The sequence below is a fragment of the Ictidomys tridecemlineatus genome, chromosome 3 (assembly GCF_052094955.1).
Source record: "Ictidomys tridecemlineatus isolate mIctTri1 chromosome 3, mIctTri1.hap1, whole genome shotgun sequence".
NCBI lineage: Eukaryota > Metazoa > Chordata > Mammalia > Rodentia > Sciuridae > Ictidomys > Ictidomys tridecemlineatus.
Genome location: NC_135479.1, coordinates 76,569,108 through 76,582,345, shown reverse-complemented (window position 1 = coordinate 76,582,345; position 13,238 = coordinate 76,569,108). Strand labels below are relative to the sequence as shown.

At 33.8% G+C, this 13,238-nt stretch overlaps 1 protein-coding gene across 15 annotated transcripts in view; it reads right to left on the bottom strand.

The window, feature by feature from the left end:
• The window catches only part of Dock3 (dedicator of cytokinesis 3), a 586,580-nt gene that overhangs the window by 309,103 nt on the left and 264,239 nt on the right, over positions 1-13,238 (bottom strand). The gene's annotated exons all lie outside the window — the stretch shown is intronic.

Here is a 13,238-nt window from a genome sequence, read left to right as displayed (position 1 = left end):
TATAACACAAAAGATCACTGACAGTAATCAATTTAGTACTGTAATACATAATCAGGGACCTACCTCTACTGGACTGCTAGGGAAGATCTCTCAGGTCAAACAATATTTAAGGAGCCAGAACATTCCAGGTCTCACAATCAGCATGTGCAAAGAATCCAGGTGGGAAAACAGTTTGGGGCTTTCACAATCAATCAAGTGTAACAGAGATGCAAGTAGGGATCATGGCATGGGTTTAGATCTTATTGTAAATGTAGTTAGAATCACTGAAAGGACACAATGATCCCACATGCATTTTTAAAGAGATCAGGGTTCATGCTGTACAGAGAGAACAACAAATAGGGAAAAATAAAATGCCAAAATACATCCCATTTCCTTCCCTCTTATTTTTCATTTAGGTTAGTGTTACACAGTCATCACCCTCCTCACCCCTGCTAAGAATCAGATTAATAAGTAGTAGAGATGGAGAAAAATTGGGAAACTCACAATATATTATGGAAAAAGAAATAATCAGGTTTATTTATTTTACTGTGTGCGTGTTTTTTTTTTCTTTTTTTAACTGGATTGAATCTCAGAGTCTTGGTCATACCAGGCATATCAGACAAATATTCTATCACTGAGCTACATTCCCAGCCCAATAATGGGGCTTATAGAAAATTATATATGTAGTAAATGAGGAAGGAAAAAAATCATAAATATTCAAGAAAAAAAAGATCTTGTATGTGGTCTTGCAAACAGGAGTTCAACAATGTTTGGTGAGAGAATAAGTAGCTAAATAAACTGAAATAGCATGTTACACTATTTCTATGAGAACACTGCCTGATATTCTGAGACTTTGTTCAATCCTTCTAGGCTGAAGTAACCTCCTTCCCTATATGTTCCTAACTCCTTACAACAAATATTTCAACCTTTCTGATTATTTTCTTTTCCTGACCACCCTTCCTGAACTGTCCTTATCAATCTCCCAGAAGACCAGTAGAAACATTCACTATGTTTACTACTTATTAAGGAGTAGATACAGTCTTTCACTGTCTATTACCACTTCTGTGTGAAACTTTCTTTTTGGAGGGGGGAAAAAAGAGACTATACAATCAAAACCTGATATCATCCTGAAGAACACTAGTCCTACTAAACCACCAAATAATTGTCAAGATCCACATACCTTTTGTCAAGTATTCTCAAGACTCACCAGAAGATGAAATTTATGACCTTGTAGCATCTTCATGATATAGCAATAAATTTTAGTGCAATGTTTCAAACATTTTTCAGGCTCACGATACTTTCAGCTGAATATGTTAATGGTAAGTACTCATATAACAACTGTATTTTTTCCTTTAGTATAATATTCCATAAACTACACAAGATATTTAACATTTTATTATAAAATAGACATTTGGAAATAGTTTGATCCTTTGGGGACTTGCTTTCATGATTCATTTATGATTTATGATCTATGGGTGTTCACAGAGTTAGTAATTTCCCACTATTAAAGCAAGACCATTCTGAGTATTCTTATTTAATGCTTTAAGCTTTGATTTATTTTCTTTAATTTCCAGTTTCATTGACTTCTGCTCAGATTTTATCACTTCGCTACTTCTATGCATTTTGAAATTCATTTGTTATTCTTTTTCCATTTTCTTAAGGTAGATGCTGAGATCACTGGGATCATTCTATTTTTGAAAATTGTGATTTAGTGAACCCAGACAAGAAGTTCAATGAACTGTAAGCAATAGAAACATAAAAAATACACAAAATTGAAAGTGACTTGTCATAATGAACTTACTCAAAAGCAGCAATAAAGAGTAAAAAATAAGAATAGGAATTGATTTCTCATTGGAAACAATGGAAATGAGAAGACGGTGGATCAAAACCTTTAAAGCACTGAAAGCAAAACAGCCAACTTCTAATTATATATTCACTTAGTTATCTTTCAAAAATGGGAATAGGAAAGATAGTATAATGAATCAGACATTACTATCCTATGTGCTTATATGAATACATGACCAATGTAATTCTACATCCTGTACAACCAGAAGAATGAGAAGTTATATTTGATATATGTATGTCAAAATACATTCTATTATCATGCATAACTAAAAAGAACAAATAAAAAAGAAGACAAACAACCTAATAGATTTGAATAGACATTGCATCAAGAGAGATATGGAATGGCCAATAAGCAACTGAAAAGATAGTGAACATCATTACCCCTCAGGGAAAATGCAAACCAAAACAAACATTCATCACACATAGAATAACTGGCAAAAAAGGGTAGACAAAAAATGTGTTGACATATATGTGGAGAAAATGGAACCCTTACAAATTATTGGTTGAAATATAAAATGGTACAACCACTTTATAAATAATTTGGCAGTTTCTTAAAAAATTTAAGCATAAATTTCCACATGACCCAGAAACTATTCTCTTATCTATCCCCCTCAAATGAAAATGTTCATACAGATGCACACAAATATTCTTGGCAGCATTATTGATAAAAACTAACACGTGGAAATAATGTAATTATTCATCAACTGCCAAATGGATAAGTAAAACATTTACAGAATGAAATTCAGAAATAAATAGGAAAGAGCTATTGATTCATGCTGTAACCTGGATAAACTTAAAAAATATTATGCTTAATGGAAGAAGCCAACATGAGTGAAGCTAGAGGACATATTAATGCTATGTGAAATAAGCAAGATATAGAAGGAAAAATAATACATGATCTCACATTCTTGAAGAAAGGATATACATAGAAACAGAAAGAGATCACTGAGATCATTCTATTATCATGCATAACTAAAAAGAACAAATTATTGATTGAAATATAAAATGAACATAGAAACAGAAGAGCAGTGATTACCAGGCACAGGGGAAATAGGAAAATATAATTGAAGGGCATAAAGTTACAGCTATGTATGATGAATATGTTGAGAGATCAAATGTATATCAGCACTATAGTTAATAATATTTTTGTTGTACACCAGAAATTTGCTAAGAAAGTAGATGGTGAATATGTCAATTTGCTTGATAATAGTATTTTGGGAGGAGGAAGGTGAGGAGCATTGAAATCGGATCACTTTTAACAGTGAGCTATATCCTTAGTCCTTTTTATTTTTTAAATTTTGAGACAGCGTCTTGCTGAGTTGCCCAGACTGGCCTGAACTTGTGATCCTCCTGCCTTAGACTCCTGAGCTGTGGGGATTACAGGCGTGTGCTTCCATGCCTAGCAATAATAGTAATTTCTTCACCGTGTAAATATATGCCAAAAGATCATGTTGTACACCTTAAATATATATAATTTAAAAACCCAGTTAATCAACAACAACAGCTTTCTCACTTTAAAAAAGGAAGAAAACAGATATAAAAGACTACATATATTATTCTATCTAAATAAAATGCCCAGTAAAGGTAAATCTACAGAGATGGAAAACAGGACTTGTTACAAGTGGGAATTGACTATAAGCATGAAGTATATTTGGGGGTTGGCAAAATATCCTAAAGTTGAAGGTGATAATGTTGTGGTGTAAAACCAATACAATCAGTAAGAATGTATATTATAGGTTATAGATTTAGTAAAAAATATAAATTATAGATATAAGTGAGATAAGACAATTACAAAGCTAGAGCTGTCATAGGCAGACGTAAGACTCCATTTTGCTATCTTCTATAAAAACAAAAACAAAACAAAAACTGTTACAAGAGCTATTTCTGAGAAACTGAAGTAAAAGCTATTTTCTTATAATATATTGTTTTCTGTACTTTGTACCCTACACAATGTACTCAACCCAGGATATGATGGTCTTGGTGACCCAAGACTTTGAAGTAGATTCTCACCTCCACTAACTATCTGCTCAAACTCAGGATACAGTTGTCTAACATCTGCTCAAACCCAAGATGTGATTGTCTGAGTTGCTGTGCTAATTGCTCTCTTAGCTTCTATGATTGGCTTGCTTATATGGTGTTAAAGAAAGTCCCTGAGCTGTGGTTTTCATCCTTAAATTCCCAAGACACAGGCCAGGAAGCTGCTGTTCTCCCACAGAGCTTGTCTCTCTCTACAGGTGGGTGACAGTCCCTGGCCAGGAAAATAAAGCTCTCTTTGATTTGAATTTGGACTTAGAGTATTTTCTGAAGTGGATCCTCATAATAATATTAACACTCTCTGTAAATTTACCAATGATCATTTAACTGCATACTTAAAATGGATAAACTATATGGTATGTTAATTACAAACCTTATTTAAAAATAAGCTCCTCAATATCTGATATAAATATAAAACATTGCTTATCTTATAATATATTTTTAAATATGTTTCTTCTTTATTACAAGTTTTCCAACAATAGAAAGTAAGCTCCAAGAGCACAGGGATCTTGTCTTTATCATTTATTGCTGTATCTCCATTAGCGATATGGGGTACCTTATAATATACTCAACATAGAAAACATTCTATATTTGTTGAACGACTGAGTAAATGATCACTTTCCTTTAATAAGAATATAAATTTCACATTTGTTATATGCTCAAGACCGCCCACCACTAGTTCCATACCCTTTCATGAGCAGAATAATGATTATCTAGGCATTACATATATATTATTGTAGTTGATCCTGGTGACACAAAAAAGGATGAGACAGAAGCTGGAATATATATGTTGACCTTAAGTCATCTGGTATTTTGGGGTGGGTATGACCAATAACCTAGTAAGTAGTTAGAAATATGGGAATGTTACTTAGTAACATGGTTCATCATACTTTGGGAATCATTTTTGTGAAATCACAAAACTGAGTGAACACCGGCAATGTTCACAGAATGAGAACTGATGGTGCAGGTATTCTTACTGCAGTAATCAACCAAATCAAAGACAACTTATGAGCAAGAAGTACAAAATTAAAGAAAAGTAAAATTAATGATGTAGAGAAGGGAAGAAACTGAATTTTATCAGAAGAGATGAATTTCCAGGTGACAACAGTGGGACTGGATAGAGAGTAGAACAGTTAGAAAACATCAAAGGAAGAATATTTGTGGTGAGAAAACATATGTTGCCAAAAATGCAGGAGAAACAGAGAAGTCAAATCTACAGGAAAAAAAAGTCAACAAGGAGCTCAATAAAAACAAAAACCACTAAACTACAAATAAACTTTCAAACAGGCAAAAAGCAAATAAAATAGGGGAAATTATGGAGTGGAAAATTTGGCCTTATGTAATTAAATTAATTTAATAATCCTTCCTTATAAAATAACAGAGTGAAGCCAATGAAAAAAATAGAGAAAATCAGAACTATTTTAAAACTTGCTAGAAAATTATACAAACAAACTGTTATGTACAGAAAGTTTCTGAATGAAAAACTGAAAAAATCTGGTGTGTTCTGGCTGGTATTCAACAGTACAAGCATTCCTTAAAATATTTACCTGAGTGCCATAGATTTAGTAAATAATACTATTTGTATAAAATAGCAATCCCTCCCTGAAATGCTGGGTTCTACTTTAACAAAGTATTGCTATATAATCGTATAGAATGGGGAGGGAAAAAAAGCTATATTTTGGTGTTTAATGGTAGTAATGCCCAAGAATATCTTCTACTGTTTGATTCTGAATAATTTTCAGAGTAAGGCAGTCCCATGAACATTTAAGATTTAGTTAACCAGCAATGGTAATTCTAGACTATGAAAGCTATTTCTAATTACTCTGGAATAATTAGAAATAAAAGCTAATGCTCCCAAAATGTCATTTTTTAAAAGAAAATTATTTCATCTTAAATATCAATTTGAAACCAAATTAAAACTAATATCAATAGTTGGCTACAAATGTTTTCCTCTGCTGGTTGAAAGGTTTTGTTTCTGTATTTAAACAGTAACTGTTTGCAATTATACCAATTAAAATTTTAAATATTTGAAATAAATATTTAGAAAAAGGATCAGTACAGTATTATAATTTGTTCATATATCAGGATATGTCCAGTTTCAATTTTAAAAGATTAATATAAAATACACATCAACTTTTCACTTTAAAAGCTTTATAAGTAATGATGAACAAATACTGTAAATTTACTCATTTTAATTGGTTCTACATTTCTTAAAATGAAAATCTTGAAACCTAGACATTTAGATTTTAGCACCTTTTTGCCTAGTTAGCTAGCCAAAATCTCTTCTAGCTTGTTGGTGACATTCTACTTCTCTCATCGTCTGTTTCTTTATCTATAAAACAACGAGAGAAGGGAAAGCAATCATTCCTGCCTACCTGCTGGGATGTAAGAATAAAGTGAAAAACAGATGCAGCCAGGTGCGGTGGTGCACACCGGCTTTGGAGGTTGAGACATGAGGATCACAAATTAAAAGCCAGCCTCAGCAACTTAGTAAGGCCCTCCTAATTAATTCAGCGAGACCCTGTCTCTAAATAAAGTTAAAAAAAAAAAAGGAGCTGGAGATGTGGCTAAGTGCCAATCCCTTGTACCCTCCCCCCAAAAAAACTAGCTCTCAGGCTGCCAAATAAGTGGTGTTATTATCATTACCAAAATGCAATCTGTATTTCACAAAATACTATGTTGTTTATTTTATTCAATCTCACAAACAGCAAAAATTACTTAAAACCAAGCATGACTCACAAGGTAAAGCTAAAGGATCTAATTATGCTAGAAGTTTGAGTTAAGACATGGGGAATCTTGTTTGACAATCTGTGACTCTTAAAATATCCGTGCTTCTAACACCCAGTGCATGAATACTAAAGCTTCTTATTTCCTATTGGAGTTGTTCTCCAGTCATGACCTTTTTCCTAGTCTCAACGTCTTTCCCTAAAACATCTTCTATGAAAGACAACTTGAAGTTCATATAGATTTAGTAAATCAACAGAATGCTAAGATGTAGTTGATTTCTCAAATTCTGAAGTAAATGAAAATGGAATGGTGATAGATGACTGACCACCCTTTAAAAAGCAGCACAAAGGACATAAGCAGCAGCTGACCTCAGTAAAAAGTTAAAACATATTCAATTGGGCTCAGCTCATGGGTGAAGGAAAAGTCACAAGAATACCTAAATATTAATGTGAAATGGTAAGTTGAAGAACAAGTGCCATCATCCCCAGTGGACACGGAAATGCATACTTAGCAGGCATATGTCAGAGTCATATGAGTTAACCTTACCACCAAATCCACATGGACTTGGTGGTAAGGTTAACTCATACTCTTAAATAGCTTTCCTTGGACCAGTCACAATATTAGGCATTTTACATAAACAATGTGATTTATGTAATAACTCCATCAGGAAGGTTTCATTTTCATTGTTTTTTTTGGATTGGTTTTTTAAAATTGATTTTTTAAAAAAATAAATGACAGCGGAATGCATTACAATTCTTATTACACGTATATATCACAATTTTTCATATCTCTGGTTGTATATAAAGTATGTTGGCACCAATTCGTGTCTTCATACATGTACTTTGGATAATGATGTCTATCACATTCCATCATCCTTGCTAATCCCCTGCCCCCTCCCTTTCCCTTCCACCCCTCTGTCCTATTTAGAGTTCATCTATTCCTCCCATAAGACTAAAATTATAGCTCACTATCAAGGTTTCCAAGCATGTGAGTGATCTAGATAGGTTTAAATCTAGGCATATTTAACTCTCAAACCCTTCTTATTTATAAATTGTTAAATATTTGTAGCTCAGATATTCACATATCTGAGATCCTGATTATCCAAGATAAAATGAAGAAAGGAAAAAATATTCAAGTAAAAATAGCAAATCATACAAGAAAAGAACTATACTTATCTGGTTATAAAGACAAGCCTGTTGTCATGTTAGAACCCTGGCGAGTACAGAGAATCTGAATTTGAGGAGACTCTGGTACAAGAGAGGGGAGTAGCTCTCCTGCAGATCCTGCCACACTTGATCAGCAGGACATATGATAAGAGCATTATAGTGGCAAGATAACTGGTCACATACGAAGTTCTAGCATAGTTACTCCCTCCAGCATACTTTCAATTATTCCTTTGGTTTGAGGATTCAAGTGACCAATTTCAAACAATATAGTATATACAAAGACTCATCAAATGCCATTTTTGAACAGTTATGACTAACTCTTTGGGGCATAACAATTTTACTTAAAAAGTGGGGGAACATCATCTTAACTTGCACTTGGAAATCCTTCAGGTGAAGCAGCTTATTTCTGGGTGATAAAATTACATATATATATATATATTTTTTAAGAAATATATATATATATTTGATTTCTTAAAAATCAATGATATTTTAAATTGTTACCAGACTGGAAAACTACCAGTGGCCCAAATGGTATTTCTTTCACCATTAGTAATTAAAACCCTAAAACCAGAGTGCACAATGATGAAGTTTTAGACTTTCTCATTCTTAAACTGGAGAAATTGAAATAATGGAAACATAATGAAGAAACATTAGGAAAGTGTTACACTTTATAATGCCTTTCAAGTCTGTCTAATTTTTCGCATAAAATACATTTGTTTATATCAAAAGAATCACTTCTCTTGATACCAACAACTAAAATTTAGATTAGAAGCCTCAAATAATATCATGCCAAACATTTTATCAGTGTAGATTAAAACAGCAACAACAAAAAAAACCAAAATGCTGATAACTTGTTAGTAAACAAGTCTCCACGGTTTCAAAGTTGACACAAAGACAAAAATCTCTCTTTTTGTTTTAATAAAACAAGTCAGCAATATTTCTCAATTTAGAACTACTTTGCTTCATGTAGCAGCCTCTTACTTCATGTGTTCCAAACCCCTACATTTTATAAGCCTCAAGCTCACACAGAATAACTATAAGATCCTTTGCTCTGTACCATGACATGATTTCATGCAATCAGCCAATTCTGATCATAAGTAGTCATGGAAAATCGCCCAGAAACCAACAACATATAGTGTCTACTGCCTCACAGCTCTCCTTCCGGTATTTTAACTCTTTTTTTCTATCAATTCTGAGTTTAAGACTGAAAACATTAATTTTATACTCTTTTGGATTCTTCTGTTTAACTGTAAATTTTAACATTGCCATCATCTGCTCAAAAACTATTTAATTTTGGTTCTCCTGACTTCCTTATTTTTTTCATTCTTTTCTAATTCTGAGCAATTGGCAGTGGGTATCCTCTGGATTAATATGAACCAAATGACAACTGCTTTTCAAACCACAATATTCTAGATAAGGGTGAGTGATTCCTGAATTTAAACAGAAACAACAACTGGCAGCCATAATGTTTTACAGCATCATTTATTCAACTAGATCCATTCACCTGACATACTATAGTTTGTGATGTAATTATCCACAGGTAAATCAGAAAGACTAAGTTACACTTCTGAAACTCTTTACAAATTTCCTAAATACTCATCAAATGGAAACATCTTTAAATATTAAATGCTTTTTAAAAGGATTCCATAATAAAGTGATTGAAAAAATGAGCACAATATTTAAAAATTCAAAAACTCAGTTTCATGTATTTAAAGGCAAGAGTACATACTTCTAAACTCAACCTGATAACTTAAAATTTAAAAATGTTTACATAGTAACATTTACTTTCAAGAAGTTGTGTAAAAGAATGGTTTGTGTCACCCCCCCTTATATTGTTTTTTGGGGATTGGCTAACTTCACTTAGCATAATCTTCTCTAATGCCATCCATTTCCCTGCAAATGCCATGATCTTATTCTTTTTTAGTGCTGAGTACTATTCCATTGTGAATATATTCCACATTTTTTTAATCCATTCATACACTGAAGGGCATCTAGGTTGGCTCCACAGTTTAGCTATTGTGAATTGTGCTGCTATAAACATTAATGTGACTGAGTCCCTGTAGTATGCTGTTTTTAGGTCCTTTGGGTATAGTCCAAGAAGAGGAATAGCTGGGTCAAAGGTGGTTCCAGTCCCAGCTTTCCAAGGAATCTGCATATTGCTTTCCAAATTGGCTGCACTAGTTTGCAACCCCACCAGCAGTGTATGAGTGTATACCCACCCCCCTGCCCCCTGCATCCTCGCCATCACTTGTTGTTGTTTGTCTTCATAATGGCTGCCATTCTTACTGGGGTGAGATGGTATCTTAGAGTAGTTTTGATTTGCATTTCTCGGATTGCTAGATTGCTAGTGGGGTAGGGAGGGAGAGCATGGGAGGAAAATTACCTCTAGATAGGGAAAAGGGGTGGGAGGGAAAGGAAGGGAGAAGGGGAATAGCTAGGAGAGGGTCATCATTATACAAAATACATGTGTGAAGATGTGAATTTGGTTGTCAACGTACCTTATATACAAACAGAGTCATGATAAATGGTGGTATAAAGGTGTATTAAGAATTGTATGCAAAAAAATAGGAGAGCTCATGTATAATGGCATAATTTGGTGTGAACATACTCCATACCGAGTTACAAAAAATTGTGCTGTGAATGGATAATTATGAATATAATACACTCCACTATTGTCATATATGTAAGAAATAAATAAAAGAAAGAAAGAAAGAAAAAAGAATGGGTTGTGCTTGTTCATTATAGGAGAGGATATCTTCTAAAATCTAGGTCCTAGGGAATAATTGATCTCCAGGGCTAGAATCAAAGTATCTTATTAGAATGTAAAAAAAGCATTTTATAAAAGCATACAGGCTGCTCTTTATGTTACGAGTCATAAATTCAAAATTCTATTTCTACCTCTGCAAATTACCATGGGCAAATAAGTAAATGTCTTTGCATGTCAGCTCCATTGCTGCTAAAATAGAAACTGGTCACCTCTCTAAGGGATAGTACTGGAATGATGAATTCATTTCCAGAAAACTCAGCTTTTTAAGGAATATACAATATATGAAAATAAAGAGCATCTATATGTAGCCACATTTAATGTTACATGGCCTTTCACATATCCTAATGACATGATTTCTGAAGCAATTTGAACTAGTAATTGATGACATGTTTTCTTTCAAATCAATAGACAGACAAAACATATGTGGGCAATCTGCAAGAAAAGATGTAAAACCAAACAAAAAAAAACAAATAGAAAACCATGGCAAATAATCTTCATTCCAAACATATATTTTGTTAAAATATCTGAGTTTTACATAATCTATTTTTTCATTTAAAATATAAACACCTTTAGAATAGGAGCTGATCATAAACTTAGGTATGTTTACTGAGGATCAAAAGTGTATGGCTACTTAATATGGAGAATTTAATCTCAGTGACAAATACTCTGACAAGTTTTACAAGTTACAAAGCATGAATACACAAGGCTAAATGATTCAAATTTAACAACTATAACTTATAAATCTGTTTTGAAACATGTAGTGATAACATGAAATAAATTTTTAAAAATTTATGAGTCATCAGTTCTGATAAAAACATCACACCAACTGGTGAAATTCTATATGCCAAAGAGTAATTATATTAGCTTCTGCTGCACAGTGACCCAATTCTTCCTGTTTGTGAAAAAAAAAATAACAACAACAAAGGAGGTAACAAGTTATATAGTGGCACCCCATCTTTCACACAAAATCTTAACTGGGCTTCTCCAGAAATCTTCACCATGGCTGATTTTAGGACTGTCAGCAAAAAAATCTCTACAAGAGTTCAATGTAGATTTCCTATTTTCATGTTGCCCTATTCTACTTGTCTGCTAACCTGAAAGAAATTGGCACTCCATGTACTGGACACCCTCTACTATTTTTTTTTAATATCTTTATTTATTTATTTACTTATTTTTATTTTTATGTGGTGTTGAGGATCGAACCCAGTGCCTCACACATGCCAGGCGGGCACGCTACCACTTGGGCCACATCCCCAGCCTCTTATTATTTTTTCACAAATATCTATCCAGTATAGAAGTTTGTAGAAGTATGTAAACAAGGCCTCTGGCCTTGAGCTGGAGCTTCACAGAGATGTCTACATTATTTTTTTTATTTTTAAATTGATTTTTAAAAAATAAATGGCAGTGGAATGCATTACAATCCTTATTACACATATAGAGCACAATTTTTCATATCTCTGGTTGTATATAAAGTATGTTGACACCAATTCGTGTCTTCATACATGACTTTGGATAATGATGTCCATCACATTCCACCATCCTTGCTAACCCCCTGCACCCTCCCTTCCCCTCCCACCCAGGATGAGGGGGAAAAGGTACATTCATACATTGCTGGTAGGACTGCAAATTGGTGCAGCCAATATAATGGAAAGCAGTATGGAGATTCCTTGGAAAACTGGGAATGGAATCACCATTTGACCCAACTATCCCTGTCTTCGGTCTATACTCATAGGACTTAAAAACAGCATACTACAGGGACATAGCCACATCAATGTTTGTAGCAGCACAATTCACAATAGCTAAACTATGGAACCAACCTAGATGCCCTTCTGTAGATGAATGTATTACAAAAAGTGGCATATATACACAATGAAATATTACTCACAATAAAAGAGAATAAAATCATGGTATTTGCTGGAAATGAACACTGGAGAAGATAATGTTAAATGAAGTTAGCCAATCCCCCCCCCCAAAAAAAAACAAACACTGAATGTTTTCTCCAATATAAGGAGACTGATTCATAGTGGGGTAGAGAGGGGAAGCATGGGAGGAATAGAGGAACTTGAGATGACTACATTTCTAAGATAAGTTACCAATTGGGCAGGGGCAAGGAAAAAAAGGAGAGAAAAGCTCTCTCCCACTTTCAGGTGTTGTCTTTTAAGGGTTAACTTGTCCAGAACAGTGAAAGAAAAAGCTGCTTTTATGTGAACTTCTGAGGCCCTCCTCTTACATGCTGGGTATAAAATTCTGAAACTACCTAAACTCGGAGTTCATAGGATTGACTGATTACAGCAAAAGCTGTACCATATGAACCTGGCTACAGCCAAATAAATCTTTTCCTGCTATCTTTGGTGCTTTGCCTCATGGGTCCCTACAACAATTATACTAAAGCAGATGATTCCTCTGACCAAGTCTTCAAAATTCCATTGTAACTAAAGGAAGATGGTACTTGAGAAAATGTGGATGCAAATGTGGATGTGGAGAGAGAAGGGAGTTCTGGTAAGCAGAAGATTCCAGTACTTTATTCAATCAAACACTCTTCTAGGTACTGCTGTGAAGGAATTCTGCAGATATCATTAAGGTTATTATTCAGCTAATTTTAATTTGGGAAATTATCCTGTATTACCATAGGGAACCCTTAATAGCAGAAAAGTAAAGCAGAAAAGTTGGGAAGGTGTGATAGAAAAAAAATAAGAGGAGAGATGAGACAGAATGAAGGT